The 25,566-nt window shown below is 40.5% G+C and overlaps 1 protein-coding gene across 3 annotated transcripts in view; it reads left to right on the forward strand.

The window, feature by feature from the left end:
- The window catches only part of DPP6 (dipeptidyl peptidase like 6), a 545,428-nt gene that overhangs the window by 175,977 nt on the left and 343,885 nt on the right, over positions 1-25,566 (forward strand). The gene's annotated exons all lie outside the window — the stretch shown is intronic.

Below are 25,566 nucleotides of genomic sequence, written 5' to 3' on the forward strand. Positions count from 1 at the left end.
TACCATTTATTACAGAGAAAGGAATTTTTGGTTTTTTTCTTCCATGTCTGACTCTTACACAGGGCCACTCTTGGCTTTGCTGTTCATACCTACATTCTTTCACAGAAATATAAGCAGGTAAAAGACAAGCTAAAAAGCCCCAAACTTTTCTGGAAAGTTGGTTTCAGAAGTAAGTTGTGGATTTGTTGGACATGTTCAGATTAATGTGCACTGCAGTGCAGTGAATATTAAAGGAACTGTCAAGAAGGAAAGTCTGTGTATGGGATAAATTAGGACTCTCTAGGGATTAAAAAGATGTAGGATTTTTATTAAGTAGCTAGGCTACTATTGAAAAATAATGAGTAGTTTCCATAGCAACCTCACTTTCACATGGAGCAGACATACCGTAGCAACATAAAAAAGAACAGTATCAAAGAAGGAATAAAACTGAGCTGCACTATTTGGATTTTTAAAAATATCCCTCTGTCCTGAACTCTCTGTTTACAATGCAAAGATCAGTGTCTCAGAAGATTTTTTTTTTCAGAGATTGTAATTGTTATAACTTTCATCCAAACACTTGGTAAAAGAAAGTGAAGTGATAAATATTGCTGAAAAGACAACAGGAAAGGATTATGGTTCTTTCCAGTCTGTACTGAACAAAGGCAAGAGCATTTCAAGTTATCAGCATCTTGTCATGGCCTTGTATCCCTCGGTGAGCTGAGTTGGAGGCTCTGCTGGTATTTCCCTGATGCAGAAAAGGTGTGTGACAGTTTGTGTTACACTCACATTACTCAACATCTGACCTGTGCAGAATATTTGTGAGAAAATACCAGCGAAAGTTAAACTCTCCTGGCTTTAAATTCTCAAAATTCAGGTTCCAGTTCCTCTGAAGGTTGACCAAGGGTTCAGGTTTCTTCAAGCAAGGCTGGGTTCCTTAATAGTTTCATGGAGAAATCAAGTAGAAATGGCACAGTCTCAAAAGAGGAAGGCCAGTTGACAGCTGACAACCTTGACAGAGGTTTGCTGTGGTTTTTTTTCATGTCAGTGTGAGTCCAGAATTCCCAACAAGTGCTGAAGGCCATGAATTTCCAGGAACTAAATCTCAGGAAAGTGTCAGATACACTAACTTTGACAAGAGGGCCTCTCTCTGTGTTCTGCTCAGGAGTCATTCTCTAAGTGACCTGATTACTCAGTCTAGAAAAACTATTATTTTTATTTTCTAGCCTATCTTTTTGAGAAAAGGTGCAAGGAGATTTTTAAATACAGATAGAGAAGGGATTATAAATGTAAAAATACTAAATCAGGATGCAAGTAAAGAAAAAGTTATTAGTAGTAAGAGTAAGAAGAGACAAAGATGATGGAATCCCAAAGATATCAACATTTTCAACATGTGGAGACAGGTTGGGTTGTTATTTGGCCAATAACTTTATAACAGTGTAATTGTACATGAAGAGCCATCACAGAGTAAATGTGCTCAGTCCTGCATGAGCTGGTTCTTGGCCCACCCTTCCAAAACTCATGTATTTCACCCATAAGAATGCAAGAGGCAATGGCAGAACAATTCTACTGATTATGTTACACTGACATTTATGTCAATTCCAGAGATAATGTGACAGATGCACGATGGGTTGGATCTGTTGAAAGAACACAAAAACCATCTGTTTCAAGTCAATCACCTATGACACCAAGAAATATGGGTCATATTTGAAGGGGGAGGGAAGTAATGTCTGTGAAAAAAAAAATACTTGGTGTCATTAAGGGGTTTCAATTGAAGAATAAGCTCCCTGTACATTGGTGTGCTCAAAAATGCTCACATGTATTTGACCCTTCATTAAGAAGGAAACTACAGTAAATTTTAATGATCCTGATGGGATTGTTAATTAAAAATACATGTGTGACAAGTACACAAGTTTCAAAAAATGCTGAGCACAATGAAGAGGATGAAGAGATTTTCTGATATTGCATAAGAGAAGGAGAAACATGTCTCACTCAGTTGAGTGAGCTTGAAATATTTGTTTGTTGAAATGAAAGTTCAGGTCTCTATTGTGTTGTCCCTCTGATCTGCTTGAAAGAGAGGTAAATAGAGCAAAGAAAACTGAAGGCAGACAAAGATTTCCAAAGGAGGGAGGTAGGTGTAGTCAGTTTAAAAAATTACCAAGAATTTTGGTAATTTTGGGGTCTTCTTTAATCAGGACTAATGGATTGTCTAATTCAAACAGAACTCAAATTCAGAGAAGACCTGCAACCATCAGTATTTCTGGATAAATGACTTTAAACATCCTTTACAGTTGGTGAATGTATTAACCTTGCTGATTTGTGAAGTTTTGCCTTGCGAACCTGTTACTGCACTGCAGGATTTGCCTCGGGGCAGCTGATTCAGGGCTGTTGATATGAACCAGTCTTGCTGCACCATCAGCTCTGTGAGGCAGCTTGTTTCTTCCCTTTTGCTCCAGGTATCATTCAATCATCCCAGGTTTGATTAACTCAGCTTACTTTACATTTACCTCTGAGTGCCAGGTCATAAAAGTGAAATTGTGCATAGTTACTGCAGGGAAATTGATATCTAATAATTTCCTGTGCTTAGTCCCTTTGAAATGCCAGCAGGTTTATGCTATAAACTGTATTCTTTTTTTTCTGGCCCTAGCTTGCAGAAATAGAAAGGAACTATTAATTGCAAACAGATTAAAAAGGCCATAAAGATCATGAAATTTTGCTTTTGCAGCAAAAGTTCTTGCACGTAGTAAAACATTGTGAAGCCTGTCCTTTAAAATGTAGAGAGCAGATTAGATTTTGAAGCATCAAGTGTGGTTCCAAAAAGTTTGTATCCTTAAAATTAAGAATTAGCTTATGTGATTTACTGAACTGGGGTATTTATTAACACAGGAAAGGGCCATTTTCAAGTTAGAATGTTGCAAATTGTTGTTTTTTTCTTGATGATATTTTCCATCTTTCTTTTTCCTTATACATAACTTTTCATATGGCTTTAGTTTCATTAATATTTAAACAAAATTTGACTATAATGAAAACGTTTTGATTTTAGCTCGACAAAGGCAAATTAATAGATACAACCAACAGTCAACTTTTCATTAACACTCTCCAGCATTTCTGCTTGGACTACTTAGAACCATGGCAGCTTTCTTGCTAAAATACTTCTTAATGCCAAATGCTAATTATTCGTGGGAATATGGTTTTCTGTAGCCCCAGGCTGTTGCAGAAAATGACAGCTTTTGATATTACTAAATAAAATAATGTTTCCCCTGTGGCATTTTATTGCATACCACATTTAATGAAATGTAGATTTTTAAGGTCATTTCATTAGCAATGAACTCAATGGTGTTGGCTTTTGGTGTCTGATTGTACTGTAGTAGTTTAAAAAAAAAAAACCTGAGTAATTTTATTTTTCTACAGAGCTTCTTGGAGTTTCTTGGACTTTCAAAGCCTATTTTCTTGACTTGCATCAGGAAAAAAAATATATATGATTGCTGGGAAGAAAGCTGTGATGTGAAAAGCTGAGAGATTCTAATTCATTTTGTTTCAGTGAAGATCTGAAGCACATTTTCCCTTCAGTTGTATGACTCCCTATGCTGCATCACTTTACAATTAATACCTTTTTTTTCCAAATCCATGCCCCTTGGGCAACAGATTTTTATTATGTCAGGAATCCTCTGCTGCTTTTTACAACTGTTCAGATTATTTTAAATATATTCCTTGTGAATTATGAAAACCTCTAGCTACTATGACAAGACTTGATGTTCACCAGAAAGTTTTTTTCTGTGCCTGCAGACCTGAACCTGACCCTTAGGAATGAGGGAATTTTGCCAGTAATGCCATGGAGATGTATCCCAGGCACAGGGGTACAGCCTGCAGTGTTTTTGCAGGGAAAAAGCCATGTCCTTGTAGGAATTCTTCCCTTTGGAGTCACCCTAATGACTTGGCAGGGTAAAGATGTTGCTCTTGTAAGAATTTCTTCCCTTTGGAGTCACTCTATGGACCTGACCCATGTGAAGCTGTAACTTGATCAGCCTTTGCAAAGCCTGTCCACCTTCAGGATGCCTCTGTCTTACTTTCCCCACCTGCCATTGCTCCAGAGGGACATTTGCACTTCCAATATCTCTTCTGAACCTCACTGTAGCATTGGGATGGTTAAATAGCTGCCTCTTTTCGGTAGCATTACTGATAAAAAGCTCCTTCTGGTTTTATTTCAGCTTCATGCCAAGGCACACTGCTGGCTGCTGGTGGTGTGTCTCTTTCAAAGGATGGCTACCATCCTTGCTTACTTCTCTGCAGAGAGCAAAGAGCCTTTGATTCTGCTTCATTGGAAGCTTAAAAAAACCTCACCAACCCAAAAGCCAGCTCAGTCGTTCAGAATTACACAGCTGGGTTCTGTGTAATTAATTAAGATTTTTTTAAACGTTGGTTGCTCTGCCAGCCTGTGTATCTAGGTTGTGCCACTTTCCAGGATTGCCCTCCACCCCTGTCCCCGCCCCTCGCCCCGGTTCCTGGCACAGCCCTGAGCAGCTGCAGCCATGGAAGAATTCTTTGTGGAGGAGGCAGCTCCAGTGAAACAGGTAGGAGGGCTGGGGTGGGCTGGCTGGCAATATTTCAGCCCAACAGACCCAGGCTCCAGCCAGCCCACAAGCCCCTGCTACCTGTGGCAGCAAGGATGACAGGCTTTCTCTGAGACACATCAGGTGTGGTCAAGAGCAGCCTTTAATTCTGGATGAAGGAGTCCTGGTGTGCATTGGGAGAAAGTTAAAAAGTTTCTTATGCAGTTTGAAATCTCCGTGTTTTGCTCATGGGGGTGGGTGTTGCTGTAAGCAGACTCTGTGTCCCAGGCAGGAGGGGATTCAGGAATGATGCTGAGCAGGGAAGTTCTGAAGTCTTGTGGGAGCAGGGAAGGGGAGGAGAAGTCTGGATGTTTCCTATGCAGGACTGGGTGTGATGTGTTTCACTGATCTGTCCTTAGATGGAATTATTGGCACTGTCATTTCTTCTCTGACTTTCCCATTGTAGGATGTGTTGGATCACTGAGGACACTGTTGCAGCACAGGTTACATCAGGACTGGATTTGTCCTGTCTGCCTTGCATTGACATAGAATATTTTCTTCCCATGTAATTTAATTCCTTTTATTTTGTTGCTGCTGTTTGTATTTATTTGGTTGTTTGGTTGTTTTTTTGTGAGTTGGTTACTCTTTAACCTATTATTTCCACCTCTGCCGACCCTCTTGTTGCTTCAGCCCTGCCCTAGACAGACATATCTGTGCAAGCAATACCCTTGGACAAAATTTTTTACAGCAACCACTGAGTGGGGCAGAAATGTGAAGCTGGTTCATGCCCTGGAATTTGACCAAAAGGATGCAGGACAGCAGGTGACTTGTTATTATTGCAGGTTCTTTAGGCCAAACCTGATTTTGGGAGTGCTTTCTTCATTAGGAAAAATGACAGCTGCAGCTTGCCTGTTACACTTCTCTCATCCCACCAGACTGATGCTGCAGCATTTGAAGAGTTGTGCATTAGCATTGAGCTGGGATTTCTATGATGTAACTGTACAAACTGAGCTATTCAGGGTGGAAAATAATGTTAAATAAAAGCTAATTATTTGAACTGGCTTTTTAACCTGTGAGCATATCTTGAAATGAGCTATTCTCTTTGGTCACACCGGGGATGTTTTTGCTGCTGAGTTTTGCTGCCCTTTGAGTAACTCCTGAAAACATCTGCAGCATTAGCAGCATCAGATCCTGCCACACTTTTCCAGTGACCCTAACCCAGATAACAGCTGAGAACACACAGTGCATACACTGTGCTGACAGTAAAGCTGTCAATACAGGAGAAATCCACAACCTGTGGGAGCTGTGGATCTGATGTTGCTGGTGGCTGCCACAGTGGTGCAAAATCTGCTTGCTGAAGCAGGACTTCAATTTGCATGATGGTTCACCCAATAATACATTCCTCAGGGGATTAATGAGCAGTCTCAGCTTGTACCAACTTTGGGATTCATTATCCGGAGCTCTACTGCATGGATGGGCAGCTATTCCTCTACTGGGCTTCGAGTCCTTCACTGTTACAGTGGGATAATATCATTCCTTACCTCCTGGGAATGTGGGGAGGGTAAATACTGCACCAGTCTGCCAGATGCTATGGGACTGTAGCTTCATAAGAGGGCTTAAGTGGGTAGACTATGTTCACTTCATCCCTGAAATGGTGTTCTGGACCTGATGGGGAAATCTGTCTTTCTGATTAGATAAGTTGAAGAATTCGAGCCTGCTCAGTGAATCTAAAGAAATGCTCAGGACATTCATCCTATGATAATATTTGGAAATGGAAGATTATTATTTGCAAAGTCATGTCATGTTTCACAACTTTTCATGGAAGTGAAACCCCACTGTTTCCAAACCAGTTTGGCAAATAGGTGTACACTGAACTTCACTTATTTTTTAGTGGCTAGCTGACTGTACCTGTGAGAAGAGTGAGGAGTTATATTCCTGTGTTAAATAATGAAGTAGGCACATCAGTAACAGGCTACCAGTTCTGTAAGCAAATTTGAGTAGTTTAGACATAAACTTATAGTTCAGTCTGTATAGGCAATTTGCTTGTGCTGGATAACTTGTTTTCCTCTGCATTGATGCAGGTAGAACAGGACTCTGACTTAACGGTAGTGTCTATCTGGAATTTGTGACTTTGCCCTGTTTAAATGCCAGTTTCCCTTGGGAGTGGTGTGGCAGAATGTAAAAACCACTGTAGGACCCCTACAAAGGGTTGTGTTCAGCTGTTTCCTTTACAAGTACCCCTGGAAGCAGGAACTGGGGAAAAGTGGCTTTGAATTGATGAAATTCTGAACTGAGGATTTTTTTTTTTGTGTGTGTGTGTTTTTCTTTTAATACAATGATTATATCTTTCCACAGATTTCCACATGCTCGCATCCATCTTTCAAAGGCTGATATTTTAATATGAGTAGGAGAGTTTGTGCACTATATCTACATATTTGTTCTGTAAGCATTTTGGATAATGGAAGGAGGAGTACAATTAAGGTTTTCAAAATTGGTAATTGCAAACGCTCTCAAAGAGGACAGGCATAGAATTTCAGATGATCATAATAAATGTGAGTGACAGTGTGAAATCAATAAGCTAAAAGTCAAGAAAAACAAATGCTGAGTATTGTAGTTAGGAAGGAAACTCATTTGACACCAGGATAAAATGAGGAATAACTGCCTAAGCAGCTCCCTGCAGGAAAGGGGGTTTGTGGCTTTCATAGATGCTGACAAGTTAAATATAGATCCAAAATGTATGCAACTGCAGAAATGGTGCTTATTACAGGGTATATTGATGGTTGTGTTTAAGTTTTGGGAAGTACTTATTCAGTTCTGTTTGGTACCACAGAAGTCTGAAATTGAGTGCTGGGCGTAATGCTTGGAGGGAAATTAGGGAAGCTGGAAGGGCTCCAGATGAACTCAGAAGGGTTGAGGAACATGAAAGAAATACGAAAAACTGTATTCGTTTAATTGAAAAAAGAGAAAACTGAAGAGAAAAAAATATAAGTGTCTTAGCTATGAAAAGGCTTTTTTTTTTTTTTTTTGTAATAAGGTTTTCTACTGGGAAATTTTAATTTGCAACAATAATATGTTGGTCAGATTTTAGAAGAAACGTTATAATTATACATGACTTTAAGAAAGAATATGGAGTACTTTTGTGAAGAGAACAATTCAGAACAGAGAAGGCAAGTATCTGTCAGTGGTAGTTGGGAAACTGTGCTGTAAGGGACTGGGAGTTCCCCTGGGCTGTCTTCAGCAGAGTCTTTCTGTACATTTCATTGCTATGGAAAGTGCAGGCTATGCCCAAAATGATTTTTTTTTTCCCCTTCAGAGGAATGTTGTGTTGGCATAGAAGAGAGATGCAGAAACAAGAGCTAAGTAGGTGCAATCAGTAATGTCCCAAGGAGTCAGGGGATGGGTGTGGATGTCAGGGCTGCTTCTCAAAGAAAGCAGTCTTTTTCTTGTTGACCTTCAGGTTAAGTGCCAAAGAGGCATTCATAAACACCTGCAGATGAATGGCTGATTAACAAAACAGGCATTTATAAATACCCATTTCTGAGAGAATTCTGCTTCTTTAAATGAAATGAGTGATCCTACATTGCTCGACCTCATCCTCTAACATCTGGTAACCACCTGTCCCTACCACAAAATGACCTACCAACATATTTGGGATCATTATTTAATAGCTATCCCACCTTTTAACTAAAAAGATATTTCACTGTATTATGTGTTGAATTGTGGGACATGTAAATAAGAGGATGAGTCAGAGAGAACTTCCAAGGACTTCCTATGATTACTTTCCTGGAAAAGGTCCCATTTTACTGCTTGGCTAGCAAGGAAAGAGCTAAACCAAAAGTGTTTTCCCCGTGGGTTCCATTAAACAAAATCAGGGGTCAAGAGTTGTCGTCTGCCCAGACAGTTCTAGAAAAAGAATTATAGCTCTTATGTAGCAGGCAAAGAGTTTTTGTTGTGAGTCACTATCTAGCAAAAGCCCTAAGTGAAAACAAGCACAAACACAGGCTGGGTGGGGAATGGGATGACAGCAGCTCTGAGTGAAGGGACTTGGGGGCGTGGGTTGATGAGAAGCTCAGTGTGACCAGGCAATGGGTGCCTGCAGCCCAGAAACCAAATCGTGCCCTGGGCCACATCAAAAGCAGCGTGGTCAAGAGAGGGGATTCTGTCCTTCTACTCTGCCCTCAAGAGATCCCAACACAGGAAGGACAAGGACTTGTTGGACCAAGCCCAGAGGAGGCCATAAAGATGCTCAAAGGGCTGGAGCACCTCTGCTATGGAAATAGGCTGAGAGAGTTGGGTTGTTCAGCTTGGAGAGGAGAAGGCTCTGAGGAGACCTTCCAGTGCCTAAGGGGCTAAAAGAGAGCTGGAGAGGGACTGCTTGCAAGAGCATGGAGCGATTGTGCAAGGAGTGAAGGATTTGAAGTGAAAGATGTTATATTTAGGTTAGCTATTAGAAAGAAATCATTTACTGAGAAGGCTGTGTGGCCCTGGCACAGGTTGCCCAGAGAAGCTGTGACTGCCCTAACCCTAGAAGTGTTCAAGGCTGGGTTGGATGGGGCTTGGAGCAACCTGGGATAGTGGGAGGTGTCCCTGCCCATGGCAGGGGGGTTGTGCTAGATGGTCTTTAAGGTCCCTTCCAGCCCAAACCATTCTGTTTCTATGATGTAGAAATGAGGGTACTGCTGGTAGATTGATATTCTTGGATTTCTAAGCCTGGTGATATTTAGCAAGGTTATAGTGCAAAACATGAACAACTTTTAGAGCTTTCTGCTGAGAAGAGAAGTTGTTAGAGCTTAAGGATGGTTTAACAGAGCAAACTGACATTTTAAGAGGCACACTGCTATGTCATACATTTTGATCACTTTGATGGAGTTTTGGATTATCTGTTGGTGTGACAATCCAGAGCTCCAGTACAAAGCATGACAAGGGGAAAAGCCATTAGAATACAGCTAGCTAACTTTTTTTTTTTTTCCTGAAGAAATAAAACAGCCCAACCAACCACTTATTCTCTTGATGATCATGACTCCACATTAGACTGCTTGAGTTTCCACAATAAAGTAAGAGGAAATAAGAGAATGCTGTACTATGATATCACTGGAGTTGGATCAATGAGCAATTAAAATAAATTTATCCAATTATGTTGGCCTTTTCTTCTATTTTCAAGCTGTTTTCAGATCAGCCCTGTCTCCCGTGTATTTATCTTTGCTGCTGAGTACAAAACACATTTCTGTATCTAGATCCTCTGCAAATTATGATTGCAGTGTTTTTCCTGTTCAGTGGCTGATTAATAAATTCTTAAAAGAATACTCTAAAACCAACACAGCCTTTTTGGTTTGGTTGTTTAGACATTAACCAAGTATCTTGAAATTCACAGATTTTCAAATTTCCTGAACATTCTCTAGTTATTTTCAAGTACATCTTTGTAGCCTCCAGCAATTTCACAAGCCAGACCTCTCCATCTTTTTAGCAGTCCTAAAACTAATTTTTATTTTATGAATGTGTCCATTAGCTTTTGAATCCATGTCCCTTTATAGTGCATTATATACAATGTTGCATAATTACCATATTGGAAGATTGAATAAATAAGCATTCCCTGCTCACCTCTTGCATTCAACACCTCCTTGTTTAGATCCTTGTCCTGTGTGTTTTTTCTGGTCTGTTCCCCGTTTCTTGCCTAATGACTTGCAGCATTTGACTTGCATCCTTGACTGATCCTGATCACCAGCTGACATTTTCATAGATCTGTTTGTTTTAGCCTAAGCTCTCCCCTCTGAGTGCTAATTACTCAAACCCCATCATTCTGTATGTAAACTTTAGGGTCATTTCTTCTTTGTGCATTACTTTACCTGTATTTAAACTGGGCTCTTTTATGAAATGTGGGACATTTCATCATTCCCTCATCTTGAGGGTTTAGTCTCAAGACACTTGAAAGCCACTTGAGCAAATCCCAGCATCGTTCTTTTCCTATCCTCCAAAAATCTCTGTGACATCTTGGCTCTTCTGTCTCCACTTGTTGTCAGAGCTGGTTTCTGCCTTTAATTTTAGCTCCACTGAAGCTGGTGGGTGCATTCACTGGGATGGATGGATGGATGGATGGATGGATGGATGGATGGATGGATGGATGGATGGATGGATGTCCCTCACACACCATGTTAAATTCCCTTTCCAGGTGGTCTCTAACCTGTTGGTTTGATTTAGTAATTGCTAGTGTTCATTTTCTATCTGTTGGCATGGCCAGAAATGCAGTCCTTTAGTTCAATAAGATAATAATTTTGCTACAAGTTAAATAATAAATCATTAAATAAACTGTCATTTTGGGGTCCTTTTTATGATTCCTGCAGTTTTGCCACTAGACCTTGGGAAATTATGCCATCTGAAAAATTTAGTCCATCCATGGAGATACTTTGTCAGTGGTTTAGAAATTGGATATGTGAGATTTATGGCTCTGAAAAACTAATGATCTCTTTTCTCAATGCTTTGTCAAATCCTGCTTGGTTTATGCTGCCCATAAGCCAGTCTAAGCCTTGGTGTCTATAAGGGAATGTGCTTTGGTGATTAACAAGGTGTTGTTTTCATCATATATTTATTACACTGAGCCTCGTCAGAACAATTCTGATCCAGCACATTTATTAGATTGCATCTCTTCATGCCACTGATGCCACTGTGATAGTTTCCTGTGCCTAGTTGCAACAAAATTAAAAAAAAAAAAAAAGCAAGCCAAGGAGCCAAGGAGTAATGTATATATTTGCATAGATTGCTGGAAAAGGTGCTCAATAAAATATTGCTGTGTTTTTATGTTCTGAGAATGTCTTGAATCGCTGCCTTAAGCCAGATGATAAATTCCCTCAGTCAGGTATGGCTGAATAAGTTCTTCCCTTGATAAGTAAAAATAAAGATGTGGAAGTGGCTGTTTGGAGAAGTTGTAAGGTGAAAGAATTACAAAAGTTAGTGGCTTTAGGAAATGCAGTGAAGGTGGGAGAGTGGATATGCTTTCAAAGCCTGGGACTGCTCTCACTCATTCAGGTTGCATCTGTGATGTTATTAGAATGCAGATTCCTTTGATGGTAGGAAGAAATTATTTAAAAAAACCCAAACAAACTCCCTTTCTTTCACTGTAACTTCAGCGAATATGTGTGTACCCTTTTCTATGTGTTTAATGGAAATTTCATTAAAACTATCACTCACTTCATCTTGCAATTAATAAATAATATATCCCTGCAGAACCATAGAATCAATGAAGTTGGAAAAGACCTCTGCAATCACCAAGTCCAATCCAGCACTGCCAAGTCCGCCCTAAACCATGTGGGGAGCCACATGGACTTGTGACCAGCACTTCCCTCGAGCCTGTTCCAGTGCTTGACAGCCCCTTTGGTGAAGAAATTTTTCCTAATATCCAACCTAAACCTCTCCTGGCACAACTTGAGACCATTTCCCCGTGCCCACTTGATTTTTATGTGGGAGAAGAGACTCACCCTGACCTCCCACACCCTCATTTCGGAGAGTTATAGAGAATGATAAGAGTGCCTTGAATCTCCTTTTCTCCAGGTTAGACACCCCAGACCCCTCAGTTGCTCCTCATAGGAATGCCTTGCTATTATTTAGAAATACTTGAAGGAAGGCTTTTCAGAAGCACAGCAGGCAGGTGTGCTGGTAGTCTTTGAAAGTCAGCAGAAACAGTCATCATTTTTGTCCCATGTAATTAAAAAACTTTCAGTGCAGTGCCTGTTTCTGGGTTTGCACCCCTCTGCTTTGGGAGTAGCACAGCACCACTCTGCAATGAAATGTGAAAAAAAAAAAAATTCATTTTGTCTCCAAATGAAAGGCTCATTTCCTCCTTTGAGCTTTAGCACCCCCATAATGTGCTTTATCTGCCAGGATGTTGATGTGTAAGCATGTGAGCCTGCATCTTTCTACATTAGTAGGATAGAATTGCATTTGGTATAAACCACAATTAAATAAAACTATGGAAAGGGAAGAGAGAAAGCTAGTAGTGGCCAGGAGTTGTTTATTTTATTTTATTTTGTTATATTTTAGTTATTTTTGCTGTAGACAGGAGTTGGAGCTGCTAAAATTATTAGTAATTTTCTCCCCAAATAAAGTGCTTTGCAATTCATGTTTTAAATACTTTTCAAAGGCTCTTTTCTCACATACATTATAAATCCACATACACTATAAATGCCAGTGAAACCAGTTTTAAAAATCTAATTAATGTCTGCATTTTGTATCATATCCTGATCAGGCTTTTTGCTAGGCATATTTTCTTGCCACTTTTCAGTGCATCTGATACAAGTGTTGCACCATTTTTTTGTCATTCCCTGTCTCCAGCTACTTTCAGACTGCAGGTTTATTTAATAATTAAACAGTGTTGCAGCATCCACTTGTTCATAAGGGTATGAGAAACTTGGCAGTGATTTCCTGAGTCCTTTTTAACAAAGAAGAACAGAAGAAACATGGAGTGCATGAAAAGCATCTTTGAGAACATAAAGGCTATAAGGACTCTCTAACAAAGGTCTCCTGGCAGAGCCCTCCAGAATAAGATACAGCTTAAAATTCACCCAGAGCTTTTTGCCAGTGCAGCCATCTGACCCTCCTTTGTCAGAGGACACAGAGAGCCCTTACAGAAGGCACATGGAGGGGTGAGGAACTCAGCGTAGGGACAAAGGTGCTGCCTCCCACACCTCAGCTGGTTGTGCAAAAATCCCTTTCCAGAGCGTGTCTTTGCTGTAGTGAGGGGTTGTGGTGTGCCTCTGATGCACAGGGCACAAATGTGGCTGTGTAGTCTGTTTAAAGCTTTCCTCCATGCCCGTGGATGCTGGTGGGAATGTTGGAAGCTCAGGGCAGACTCCTGCGCCGTGGGAAGCTGCTGGAGGGTGTCTCAGTGAGGGCAGGTGCACCTCCTGCCACCAAATTCAGGCACCCAGTGCCACTTCTCCCAGCTGCTTCCTGCTGTCCCTCTGTGACATCCCTCCCCTTTCAAGTGTAATCCTAAGAACTGGTCCTTATTACTATTTCTCAAGACAAAAATTTCTTTTAGAAAGACTTTTTCTTAAAGAATTTTGATGGCTAATGTAATCCTTTTCCCTGCAATCAGCTCCTCACCCATGACCTCTCCTGCCTGTTCTGTGGAGAGGTTTGTGTCCTCCATCAGCCTTGCAGAGACTCTGTGAGGTGTCCCAGCTGAATCCCACATCCACTGAGTGCTGGGCTTCAGCTGGGTATTGTGTGTCTGGAACTGAAATCAGGGAAAAGAGCAGGAAAAATTTGAGAGGCATTTCAGGAGACAGCTCAGGGCAGCTTGAGGAGATGTGATTCAAGAGATACAGTCTCATTTGGGAATGAAGCAAACAGGGGCTTTAGGTACACAGCGAATGCAGTCCTGGTGTAGGTACTCAGGGTATGTTAGTCAGCTTGGGTAGTGTTTCAGATAATGACTGTTCCTTATTAAACAGCAGGGACCAAGCAAGACCTTGAGCTGAGTAGGTGTCAGTGTTTCTGCAGGATTCACTCCTGCTGCATGTTGAAGAGGCTCTGTGTTTGAGTAAGGGCTCTGGCTGTAGCTGTAAGGACGCATTTTTTGTCTGGGTTTCAAAGTGCAGCTACATCCATTCATTCAGACTTGCAAAACTGTAATGGAAATTTATCAGCTCAGCCACAAAGACTAATTTTCCAGCTTTAGCAGAATGAAAATACTAATGGCAATTTACTCGCCCATCAAAAATAATTACTCATCCCAGCTGAGCAGGCAAGTAAAATTTGCAAGACTCAATTAACTACCTGCACTGAGGAGAGTTTATATGATATTCTTGTTGCCAAGCACTTTGATCCTTACTGGAGCTGTATAAATTAACCACTTCAGTGCTTTCCAGAAAACCCCGTGGGTCAGAGCTCAGATTCCTTGACACCTTTTGCACTGTTAAGAGTGGCTTACACTGAGGAGAAGGTAATAGAAAATGTCTACATCAGGTAATAGGAAATTTCCTGTCTACAGTAGCAAAGTAATTGCTGCCAGATGCACTGGTGGCAAATACATAATGCTAAATGATACTTAAAAATAAATGAAGTGACACAGTATAAAAATGAGCAGCATTTTTTTGCAAATCTTTTGATGTTTTAGTTCTCACTTAGCCAGTTGGGAGCCACACATGGAAGTGAGACCTGCTGAAGTAAAGCCCAGCAGTGAGGACTGGTGCTTGTGAAGGGGTTAATTCCATGGAGAAATTATTCTCATATTTGCTACTGTGCCTCCATAGTGCATGTCCTTGTCCTCCCTGCTGCCCACCAGAGGCCAGCCTTGGGGGACATGGTGACATTCCCTGTGCTTTTCTTCTCCCTCGGAGACAGCTGCTGAGGAGACACAATGCTGTCCTGAGTGCTGAGGGGGGCAGATGCAGATGGATTCCAGAATTTTAAGTGTGATCTTCTCATCATCGGGGTTGTGATGAGGGAAGTCTCTGGATCACAGAAGGGCAAAGTTTCTGATAAATAAAGTACAAATTTACCCACGTGCCAAGGGCCTTCCTTATGGTTTCTGTGAGCCAGCTAGGGATGTTCCTGGGAAATGTGGGACCAGTGGTCATCACCTGTGGGGACACTGCCTCAGATGCATTTGTGCCTGCCTTTGTGAGGGAAAGATTCCTTGAGTTGTTTTCTAGACCCTTCCGAATATCTCAGCAGCTTAAAATATTGTTCCAAGTTGCTGCTTCCTACTGCTGTGAAGGTAAGTTTTCTCCAGATAGGTAGCTCAGGGTCTAATTTCTGACAAAGAGGAATTTAGTTCAGGATTTATGTAATGAAGTCTTGGATGCAGGGTAAATTGAACAGCTCCATTTGTTCAGACATAAATCACAAACCACCTGCAGCCTGAGTGACTGTCCCCTAAATATCATGGGGACATGGGTCATTGTGGAAATATTGCAGGTCTGAGTCACACATTTAAATAGAGACATGGAAATCAGGAAGCAGAGAGGGCTGTCAACTCATCAAGCTCATCACCTGGCTGGTACTGAACATGCCCTAAGACCCAGAGCAGTGTCTGCTACACCATCAAATCAGCTCAGTGCAAATCTTGAAAGGTACCAACTAAATATAAATGTGAAAGGCTCTGATGACATAAATGCATTCAATTTTTTTTTTTTTAACTATGCCTGGATAGGGATTTAGAGAGGATATTTCTGAATAGTCTAAAAACATAAAATGACTTTTACTGAAAAAGGACAGGACAGGAAGACTTTAGTATGTTCTAACATTTTTTTATAGTCAATACTAAGATAGTATGCAAAAAAAAAAAGAAAATTAATAAAGCATTTGCTTCTTAAAACAAAAAAATACTTCCACCTATATTAAATCCCATAGTCCACCCACCAGTTAATTAAGCCTACAGCAACATAATGACCATTCAGCATTAAGCACTCTGAATTAGATAACAAATTTGCTCAGCCAGCCACAGGCATTAAATAACCATACATACATAACTTCCACTAGCCAATAAATCAAAAGCTACACAAAATCATTACTCACTTTTCTGCACATCTTTTCTTCTCTGATATTCCTGCTTTCTTTCCAATAATTGTGCACATTAAAGGCTTTTCCAGAGTATGTGTTGAAAGGGCATCGTTGAGATGAGCAAGGAGAGGGAACAAGTTCTAAGACTCAAAGGAATGGTTTACTCAGGTCCTGAAGAAGGGGCTTACAGACCCCATGCCTCTCTGTCTTGCAAATGGATAGAGGTGCTCCTGCAGGCCAGGCTAGTTGTGAGTAAATTAGCCCTTGTGCTCCATTTCAGTGTTTTTACATTGTTGATCGATGCTCTTAATTTCTCAGTTCCTTGTTTTCCACCCTTCAAAGATACATACCGGTTCCTTTCATTTTGGGGAGAGTAAATATGGTACAAATGATGGGGCAGTAAAAAGAACTGAAAGCCAAACAAACCCTTAAATGACAGGACAAACCAGATCATGACCTGTGTGTTACAGTCAACCCAAAGGTCCATTCTTAGGGATCCTCGGCTCATCAGTCACCTCCATGAAACACTTGATTCTCATTGCATCACCCATGAGCAGGTACAAGGTGAGGCCTCCTGGAGAGTGTCTCAGCTTGCAGGCGCTTGGTCTTCTGTCCCATGTCATATAATGTCAGTCTCTCCTGTTTGAGCATGGCTGGGTCATCCCTTCAGACTGGGAAATGAAGTTTTACCACAGAAAAGTAGCTACTAGGAGGCAAGTTGTGACCTGAAGAATTGTCCTTGCCACCAGGTTTTTCATTTTTCTTAACCCAGTCATTTATTCCTAAGACTTCCCCTGGACACATGTTGCTGGAAGTTGTCTGCCAATATGTGAAGTGCAAGCAAAAATGTGTTAGAATTTCCTTGTAAAAAAAAAAAAAAGTTTGAAAATTTCCAGATAGTTCTGTTGAAACTCCAAAATACACTTCTGCTGCTTTCTGTATCACTCTAAGAAGTTAAGGAATACAAAGAACTCAATTTTAAAGGTTACATTTAAAGAATTAAAGCAACAAAGAAATATAGACAGGGTAGAGATGCAGGTAGTAACCAACTCAGTGGACAAGAAGAAAGATAAAATACCTGTAAAAAACAGGTAACAAAATATCTATCTGTAGTAGGCAGAGAAATAAAATGAATGTAATAAAATGTAGAAATATTTCAACTCTTTATGAATATTGATCCATATTATTTATGCTTTCTAAAAATGTGCTGTGAAAAAGGAGAGTCGTGTCTTTGTGAAACCCAGTATTCAGAGGGGGAAATGCAGGATGGAAAATAAGTGTTTGTTATATACATTGTTGTGTTTCCTGTATTCTATTATGGAACCTAATATCAAATGATTTCTAGCCCTTAGTTTGTAATCATAGTGTCTTTTGGATTAGGGAAACAAGACATTTCATGGAGAGGAATCCAAATGCGAAATCAGGTACCTGTAGAAACAGATTCCAGAAAGCCAGAATTTATGATTCCAATAAGCTCTGTGTAGCAGCTCTTGCAAATTAGACAGAATGCAGCCATCCAAGACTGCCAGTTTATCAGGTCAATTGGAAAGTGCATCACTTGTCCAAGCTCCATCCAGCACCAGCTGCATCTAAGTCTCTGCCAAATCTCTTCAGACAGTCGTGGGATGTGAGCAAGACCTCGGCTGATCGGGTTTGCAGCACAAACCCAAAATGAGTTTGTCACTCTTTTAAATTCCCACATACACTGGCAGAAAATTGCTGGAAAATGAAATAAAGAAACGACAGAAGCAGTTTAGTTTCCTGTCAGCGGCGAGGTACAGACAGCCTTACACAAATATGATGCACAGGCAAGCTCTTGCCAGTGTGTGCTGCTTTCAGCTGTGATGGAGTTCATTTTTTCTCAGTAGCTGGAGCAGGGCTGTGCTTTGGATTCAGAATAATGTTGATAACACACTGATGTTTTGGGTTGCCAAGTAGTACTTACCCTAAGCCAAGGAATTTTCAGTGTCTCATGCTGTGCCATGGAGGAAGTGCAAAAAAAGCTGGGAGGGAGCATGGCCAGAGGGATATTCCATACCGGAGAACCCCATCCCAGTATATAAACTATACTGGGAGTTACTCAGGAGAGGGGCTGATCATGGTTCAGGATGGGTTTGGTATTGGCCAGCAGCTGATGAGCAATTATATAATGCAACATTTGTTTCTTTTAGGTTTTATTTTTCTCCCTTCTTCCTCTTCATATCATTACTATGCTACTACTATTATTATTAATATATATTAAATTATATTTTACTGATTTTCCATTATTAAATTATTCTATCTCAACCCATGGGTTTTACTTTTTTTTTCTGATTTGTCCTCCTCATCCCACCAGGCTGGGGCTAAACCCCAACATGACATAATCAGGCATCAAAGAGAAGGTGCTCAGATAGGAATGGCCCATGGCGGGTTCTTTTCCTGGCTCTCAGTAGTCTCATCACAGCACAGGTTTTCTCTACTGATTTACCCCACCTTGGCTTCTCAGGTAGGTTGATCTCAAGCTGCTCATCCTACAGCTGCTTATCCCCATATGGGAAGAGGGGCAATCTGCCAGGCTCCTGGCAGGCATACAGTGCTGCAGCTCCAGGCTTCTTCTGCTGTGTCTAATATTGTCTAAATGTGGGCCCAGTACATTGTGGCACTGCCTTCTTCTGGACCTCAGGGCATGGCCCAAGTTCTGTTTATGCACTGGAAATTAAAAACTAATTACAAAAATGGAAGAAGACATCAGCAAGGTCTTTTTTCTGCTTGTTGTAGGGTTAGGTCTCGCTCACTTTTAATGTGGTTGGAAGAACACAGAAGTGTTTCCTTGGTACAGGATACACAAATGCATTCTGTGTTGTCACACAAGCGTGACCCACACAGGTGGGTCCTTGAAACACACTCTGTATATTTCTATGTATAAGACTGTGGGATGATGGATTGTAGGAGACTAGAGATAGTGCTGAAGGCAATCTCACCCCTGAGGAGTTGCAGCTGTACTAATTACCAAAGAGTGGGAACAGGCCTGCCCTTAATAGGGTGCAGCTGTGTCCAATAAGGCTGGGCCAATAAGGATGGGTGTTATAAAAGAGTGAATTAGCTGGTGGAGAGGAGAATTGGAGTTAGTTGGCTGTGCTGCTGTGAGGAGCAAGGGTCAGGTGGTTGTGCTAGGGACAGTAAAGGGTTAGTTTGTGCTGTGAGGGAAAGAAAGGGGCAGGAATTTGTATTAGGGACAGAAAGAAGTCAGCCACCTGTGTGGAAGAAAAAAGGAGTCAGTGCTGTGAGGAGCTGCCCCTGGGAACTCCCAGAGAGAAGGTATGAAAGTTTTACAGTAAGATAACAAATTGGTGATAAGTTTCTATCCACCACTGACTGGTGTCAAGCACTGATGCCAACAATTGGTGGCCCCAAGGGGGATGGATCCTGACAATAGTGAGTTATTTGCAGTTGCTTCTCTTGATCAGCCCTTTCTGGAGTAATTTCTGTTTTAACCAAACCCTTGTTACTTGATAGTTTTCATTCTGCTGTGTTCATACCTAACTTTCTTTTAGCCTCTTTCCAGAAGCCACTTACAATTGGAGAGGGTGCAAAAGATGCAGAATCCAATGGATTAGCACTGCACATATTCAGTTTTAGTACTAAGCTGGGCTCTAGCTGATCTCTGAGATCCCTGCCCAGGTTTTAGGCATGGGGGAGAAACAGGGGTGCAGAAGGTGTACGGTATGTGTTTCCACATCAGAACACTACTCCTGAGAAGTGCTGAGCATTTTATCATTTATTTCCAGGGGATATATTGAGAGGCAAAGATGCAAAGTTTCTCAGATGATGGGAGCCCATGTTTTGTGGCACAAACTGGAACTGGGTGTGGTGTCACACCTCTCATACAGCAGCCAGTGACTTACTTAAGGAGACCTGGGTGGTTGCAAACAGGTGTCACATCACTTTTCCTATTAAAGTGAGCAAATGGGTTGAAGTCCCCAAAGATGAAGTTATTGAGGTTTGTGCTCAAGGCTACATAGCCCAGTTGCCTACAATCTCAGGGGAGGGGGAGCTTTGTGCAGGAAATGAACTATGGCCGTCTGAATTTTCTTTAATAATTGCCTCAAAGTTCATTATGTGTGCACCACATCAAATAATTACAGGTCTCCTTTTTTTTTTGAAACTTGTTACCTAGGACTATTTGCCTGGAAAATCAAGCTTTGTTATTTAGTCCTTGAACTGTTTCTTCCTCTACATCTGTTGCATTTAGGGATTTATCACTGGTCAGAGTGAAAACCCCATGAAGCAGTAGTAGTCTTTAAAAGTACAGTGATATGTGAATTGGATGAACAAAAGTGTGGAGTCAGGCTGTTTCCTGTAGTGTGCATTAGTGGAATAAACCAATTTTTGGTGTTCACAAGTTTTGAAAAATGTTCCTTTCAGCTGTTTTCAGGATCATCTTTCATTTTGTATAGGGTAAATGAACATAGGATGTTTATTGGAAACAAAGCATTTTATTTCCCAGGGATGAATTATCAGTCAGTGAGTTATTCCTGTGAACCCAGAGGGGTTTTTCTGTAATCTCTTGGAACTCTCTTTTACTTCTTGCTGCTCTCACCACTTCTCCATGTGTATTCTTCCTTCTCCCTGTGTGTGAATGAAGGTCCAGGTTACACGGTTACATTCCCTTATTGTTTCTCAAAACTGATGGAACCCAGGAGCAGTTTTAAAGGCAGGAGATGCCCTTCCCCCTGCAAAATGCCAGTGCCCTTGTCTGACCACCCTGGGTTGTTTGAGAGCCCAGTTTAAAAGCAAATACCTACCCTTGAAAGCAATCCCAGGCAACAGCTCCCATTAAGTGGTGGGTGGTAAATGAGGCTCTGATTCCCAGCCCTGCTGGGTGCTGCTGCTCTGATACCAAAGGGTGGCAAATAACAGACAAGCACAGGATTTTCCCTTGCAATCAAATCCTTTCTGTCTGATGGATCTGTGCAGGTGCACTGGAGCCACGTGGGTGCTTGGAGAGAGCTTTGGATTTCAGTTCCCGTTTCAGGCTGGGTTTTTGGGTGCAGTGTTACAGTAAAATCCACCACCACATTAAGCAGTCAGAGTGATTGCTTTGCAAGCCAAGTAGCAGCACCCACCTTTTTGCACCAGGTAACACCTCAGCTATCCAGGAATGACCAATCCCAGCTCCTTTAAAATTAAGCTGCTCCTTTTCAGCCATAAATCTGGTCTAATTATGGTATTTTGTAGGATTGCAGTCCTTCTGCAGGTGTGCTGCAGGAAGCCATGGAAATGCAGCTGCCACCAGAGTGTCTGGGAGATCAGGGCCCAAATTACTCAGGCTGCATAGCAATCAGCTGAAATTGCTGCTGCTTTGATGGGAAGGACAAATAGGTTGACAATAACACATGGCTGTATTGACAGACAGCCCTTCCCCACAGCTGGAAAAGCTGAATAGGAAAAGTGTCACAGGACTCCAGTGCAGAGCCCAGTAGTCAGATTGCCAGTTCCTGTTTTATTTTGCCACCAAATGCTATTACACTTGATGTTCCTGCATGCTCACCACTATAATTTTAAATTGTATTATAGAGATAAAGAATGGTATGTGAAAGCCACAAATGATAGCTCATCGACTTCTTTCCTTGTGGTTTTGGCTCATCATATTTTTTGACTTAAAGACTTGGCAATTACACAACTGGGCACAGCGAGGAGAAAAAAAAACCCAAAACCACAATACATTTCTGGATCAGATTTTTAAATTAGTTGAATTTTCTTTGTAGTGGGATTGTGTGGTCTGGTAGGGCAGGTTCCCAGGTGGGATATTTCTGTGATCATAAAAATTCATGCATCTGAGCAGATTTCTTGGAACATGCTGTGGGAGAAACTCTGTGGCATGATGGTTTTCTGGTATTTTTTAGTGTGGGCAAAAATTCACAGAGGGTTCAGCTCTCAGATCAGACTGTTTCAAAAGGTAATGTGAAAGAATACAAAATAATTTGGGAAGAGAGGAGGTTGAGCGGAGGTACAGAATAACCTGCAGCAAGCAAGTCACTTAAAGCCACAACAAAAAAACCCACTATAAGTACATTAGGAACATATGAAAGGCAAAAAAAAAAAAAAAATCTACATAATGCGGGGAGAAAAAACAAGATGGCTGAAAAAAGGCTAAGATTTTTATTCTTAATTTCAGTCTTTTAAAAAAAATTTGTGACCCTTTAATTAAAGTGATTAAATTTAACAAGCAGACAGATGACCTGGAGAAAAGAGGGGAGGAGAAAACATGATAAAATATGTAGATAAGTAAAACATATTTAGTTTAGGAGTGTCTGGGTAAAATTACCTGTGAGAATGAACCACCCTTGGGGAATGAACCATGAGGAAGAAGAAACCTGAGAGAATGGTCCACCAGTCAACCTGACTCCAATAGCCCAAAGGAGAATGGATCTATTAATTAATAACCCAGTAGGGCGTAATGAGGAGATAAAAATAGACCTGTGGATTTGTCAGGTATAAATTGTGTCATCCCTGTAAAAGAATAGGCTCTGCCAAGTGGATGAAAAGTGATACGTGTGACATATCTTGAATTTTAGCAAGGCCTTCGACACCATTCCAAATCTTTTTTCCCAAAAGGTGTAGAGGTACAATGGTCTCAAAATGGATGTAGAAAAGCCTGAAAAGGAGTAAAGCAAGCTATTCATGGTTTTCTGTGAAGCTGGGAGGGCATTTCACTGGAATGTACCTTGTCTGTATTATCACTGGTTTGGATGATGGAGGGAAATCTTCCCTGCTGACATTTCCTCTTGATGCCAGCCTAGGATGGGTTACAGACACTGCAGTGTACAGGACAAGAATACAGAGTGGCATGGAGCTCCTTGTCAAATAGGCTAAAATAAAGGTAAATAAAAATACTATCTACAAGGCTGAAGGAAATCAAATGCAGAGATATAAAATGGGGAATATTTCACTGGGCAGCACAGAAAGAACTGGCGTTAAATCATAAATTAAGTAGACGTTGTTAATGCTGTTGTAAAAAATTTCTTGAGGGAAGTTTTAATAAGAGTAGCATTAATAGACTGTGGGAATTAGGAATTAGTTATTCTGCTGTAAGTAGCTTTTTTGTGTTTTGAGTCCCAGTTTGAGATTTATAAATACAAATCAAAAGGAATCCAGAGGAAAGCAAGAGTGAAAAGATTTAAAAACTAAACAAAACTAAGCTTATTTGAAGGCTGACTTTGATTTAAAATGAGAAAATTTTCAAGACATCTCCAGTGCACAAGAGCTTCTTAGAAAATGGAGAGTAGTGAGTCAGGAACAGAACAAGAGTGAATGGACTTGATTTTGAGTAAGAAACGTATAAGTTTATTAGCAGGAAAAAACATATGAGTCTAAGAATAATTAAGCTTTTTGACAAGCTTGAAAAAACCCTGAAGTTGCCTGGTGCAAAAAACCATTGATGCCTGATCCTCGATGATTTAGTAAAAGATAACTAAAAAATCAAATCACATTGCAAATATATATGTAATTTCACATACTATTGCATAATAAAGATATTATGCCTGACGTGAAACTTGAATAGAAATAATTTTAAAAGGGCAATTTGCACCACAGGTTTCCAGATGGCAATTAGCTCTGCTCTAGACTATTTTCCTGTGGTGAATGTGTGTGAGGGGAGCTGTGTGGTGCCAGAGAAGGTGAATGAAAACCTGGTTCTGCTGGTATGAGTGATCACTTCTGGTGCCTTCTTTGAAGGGAAACCAAAAGGAGCAGAGAAAAGCAATGAAACTTTGAAACTTGCAAATAACAGCGAGTCACAGCAGCTATGGCTGAAGTCTCCAAATTCAACACCCAATACAAACACCAGTGTTGGCCAAGCCTGGGGATGCAGGGATGCTCCAGGCTGGGCAGTCCTGGGCTGTTCTCCAGCCACTGGCAGAGGAGTTGATGCCCTTCCCAGCAGGATTGTGAAATGTGTTGGAGAATGATCAGCACTGGGGCTCTTTACCTGCTGAAATATATAGGCAATATATAAAAAGTGGAGCTACAACTCGAACCTTCAACCCCAAGCAGGGACAGAAGCATTTTTAAGTCCTCCCTATATGCAAGGGAGAGATGAGGCTAGGTTTAAAGAACATTATAATTTCTCTATGCTCTTAGTAGGTGATCTACTATTAATAGTTACCCAGAATATCTACAATTTGCATCCTACAGGTGTCTTACAGAGAGTGGTTTTCTGGGAAAGGTGCAGCACTGGTCCCTGGTGAATTCAGCAAACACTGAAACACATACATTGGTTTGTGGGGAAAAAGAAAGCTGTTCTGATCCAGAGCCAGTTTAAATCTGAAATTTTTAATTTGATCAGTAAATTAAAAAAAGCTCCAATCAGTTCTGTCATTCTATTAGTCCTAACTTCAGGTTGCAATATTGGCTAGACTTTGGGAAAGTGGTGGAGTTTATGACATTTTAAAGAAAGAAAACTAATTCTGTTTGTAGACTGTCCCTTTCTTAACAAACCTGGTTATAACTGAACATATGCATAACACAGCATAGATCATTATATGGTGGAAATTTGATTTGAGATTGAAATGCATTCCATTTCAGAAACGGTATGATATCCTAAAGTTTAAATATGAGCTTGGAAATGTGGAAATAAATAAGGCTTTTTCATTCTTTTACTAGTAAACTTTAAAAATAAAATTTAATATCCTTGAAGGACAAATGATTCAGAGCACTGGAAGCAGAAAGCCTCTAAGGATTTGGGTCGTGCCCTCAATCATTTCTTCTAAACTTAAGCATAGATATGAGAAACACCCCTGGTTCTTTCTACATTAAAGCCTGGATCTAAACTCCATACTTTTGTCACAACTTGATATTGAGATATAAATCACTAAACAGAAATCTCTGTTAAATAAAGCCTCATTATAAGAAGGGACTTGTGTTAGTAGCATTGAATGAGTTGCTGATTTACTGCATCCTCATCACTGAAGTTCTCAGTCTACTAAATGTATTCCATATGCATCAAGAGAAGCTGGTATTTATGAAACCAAATATACTGAAATGCACACAGTTGTACCTTTCCCAAATGTAGTTTGATCTTGATAAATCATGGAATTGTACATGCATTTCTCATCATAAGCCCAGTGAAGGGATTCATGTCTGAAGATGGGTTTCTGTCCCTTTGAAATCCATAGTATTTAAGTTCATGCCTAATTCTGTTAATTTATGCTTTAATTTACCTGCATGTGAGCCATGGTTGAATAGTTGCATTTTAGTATATAAAAAAAGATGCTTGGTCTTGTTGGTTTTTTTTTTGTAGTGTTGTTGATGTTATTATGACTATTCTTTGGAGCCTGACAGATGTTTATACATACATGTGGCCTGAAATATCCAAAAGAGACTCTAAAATACAGAGGTTGCAATCTCCTTTGGTAGAATAAGCAATAAAGAGTGTTATTTCATAACTTTGTCACAGAAGGAGCTTGATTCCTCTTTTATTATATTTTCTTCATTCAAGGGCATGTTCAGATAAAAGAGGGGTTTTATAAGGTTTTTCAATGCTATTGATCAAAATGAATGC

Source organism: Taeniopygia guttata, chromosome 2 (assembly GCF_048771995.1).
Source record: "Taeniopygia guttata chromosome 2, bTaeGut7.mat, whole genome shotgun sequence".
Classification (NCBI taxonomy): Eukaryota; Metazoa; Chordata; class Aves; order Passeriformes; family Estrildidae; genus Taeniopygia; species Taeniopygia guttata.